This window comes from Penaeus monodon, chromosome 29 (genome assembly GCF_015228065.2).
Source record: "Penaeus monodon isolate SGIC_2016 chromosome 29, NSTDA_Pmon_1, whole genome shotgun sequence".
NCBI lineage: Eukaryota > Metazoa > Arthropoda > Malacostraca > Decapoda > Penaeidae > Penaeus > Penaeus monodon.
Window position 1 is genome coordinate 4,984,924 of NC_051414.1, and position 2,489 is coordinate 4,987,412.

A 2,489-nucleotide genomic window follows, 5' to 3' on the forward strand; every position below is an offset into this window, starting at 1 on the left:
GGAGTAGTAGCAGCAGTTGTAATATTTAGGAAAAATTGGGAGATGGAAAAAGGAGGAAGAGGAGATAGTAGGAGCGAGAGTGGAAAGAGATGGTAATAGTGAAATAAGATTATAAATTTCCTTTGAAAGTGAATATTTCATTTGTGCAGCGTTATCACTTTACAACATTTATAATACCTTACCAGTTTACCCTATAGCTTTTTATTACCGGTATACAGGCTGACATTATATTCCAGTGTTTGATAACTCGTCCCGTAAAGGTTTGCCATAACACTTTTAACACTCTTGTCAACCACTTATCTATGTGGCGATCCTATAACATAAAGCGCATGGAATGAGTTATACATTTCGAAGACTTGCAGTATTCTGTATGTCTCAGGTTTCATGGCATTATTGGTATACTTGAATTCAATAGTCTCATATTAACATTTTTAAGCTACTCGTATGGAGCAATTATGTAATATCTTTTTGTTATAATTTCCAAGCTGACAATCAGATGATACTTTCAACAAAGCAACATTTACTTGGTAAATCTTAAATAGTTGGCGTTTGTTTTGTATAGTAATTTCCTGTTGGATATTTCATGATATCAGGTATCAGAGGGACGTGCAACCTTATATTCTACATTATTTCCTTGATTGAATTTCTGCTTAAGACTTATCTATGTTAAAAAATTCCCTTTTAATATCGCTCTCATTATAAATCCGTATATTTGTGAACTCTCACTGAAAGGTTAATGACTATGAGTATGGGTGATATCGAACTTTGCATATTGCCGATCAGAAGCATTTTAATATTCTAAGTCGACATACATACATTTTCTCTACACAAAGGCTCTCACCAAGGATATGCGATTCATTGCATATGGAAGAAGTATCATAACTATCATAATTTCTGCAATCGCTCTCACAAGGGTTTAGTATAAGTAAGGGACGTGGGGAAGAAAGGATTGTGGAGGCAGGGATGGAATGGATGAGGAGGAAGAGGCAAATGTGGGAAGGAGGAAGAGATAATAAGGATGGGAAGGAATAGGTGAGATGAATGAATAAGGAGTGGCATGTCAGATAGGAGGAAGAGGTAGGTGGAATAAGGAAGAAAAAGTGGGAGGGGTGAGGACGCATATTTAGGTGAGATGAGGAAGGAAAGGTAGGAGGGATGATGAGGAAGAAGTGAGAAGGTTGAGGAGGGATATAGAGGGAGAAGAAGTGGGAGGAATAAAGAGAAAGAGTTGGGGTGAAGAGTGGGGAGGTAGGTGGGATGAGGAACGAGAGAGGAAGAGGGAGGTGGGATAATGAGGAGAAAAAAAAGGAAGGATAAGGAGGAGAAGGTGGGAGGGTTGAGTAATAAGAGAAGGAGGGAAGAGGAAGAAGAGGTAGGTGGGATGGAGGAAAAGAGAACAAGAAGTGGGATAAGTAGGATGAGAAAGAAGAGGAAGGTGGGATGAGGAGGACGAGAGAAGAGAAGAAAGGTATGATAGGGATAGAAAGGAAGACACAGGAAGCATGAAGAGGAACAGCAGAGAAAGGAGGGAATAATTAACAGACCCGATCCTTCAACCGTGCTTTTATCTCTGCCTTCCCCGCATTCAAGCTCCAGGCCCGATCGGTTGCGTGTGCTCGGTCGTCCTGCATATATTTTTTCCCTCAACACACGAAGAAAGAAAGAAAAAACACACATCAGGATCCGCCAGAAATGTCTTTCCCTCCTATCAGTCTGTTCCCTAAAACCGGATTTTCAAATTGGCGCCCTTCTCATACATCAAATAGACCAAAGATAATAGCTGTAAAAAGAATCTTAAACATTTTCCAAAGCATCCCCGGGAGATTCTAGTGCTATCACCCGCGATGAAGATTTAATCCTGTTTAAACAACCTTAATGAACCGGTGTTTATTTTCTATTAAACGCGAACCATATTTCTTCAAGTTAAGCGAAAGTGGAAAATACGGGAGAGACACACAGAGCCAGACTATGGAAGCGGAGAATGAATATGTATACAGTACATTTCACTCTAAGGCTGTTGTTTCATAAAACATGCCGGCATTTTGCAGGGTATAGAAAAAGAAGTGAAAAGTGTTTGCATTACAAAGTCTATTTCACACCGCTCTCTTTCTCTTAGCATTATCGACCCCGCAGTCTTACTACAACTTTTACCTCGTAGGCTATCGGGGGAGAAAGGGGAAAGAGGCAATATATGATAAAACTTATAACCACCAAAATGGTTTTTCGTTCTTACTTTGCATGTAGAAAATGGAGTGTCCCTCCGGTCGGAATAATAAAAAAACAGGGTAACAACTCCCGCTGTGTCCTGGCGGCGTGTCCTCAGCCAATATTCATGGGATCTTCGTGGTCGAACACTTTGTCCCTTTCCGCAGCTGACAGGACAACTTAATACCGACACTTGTAGATGAAATTCATCTCCGGTGCGCTGTTCTGTCCGTCAGGTGGATGGATGTCTTCGCTCTACGAAGTGACTTTCGCTTTCTTTTCCT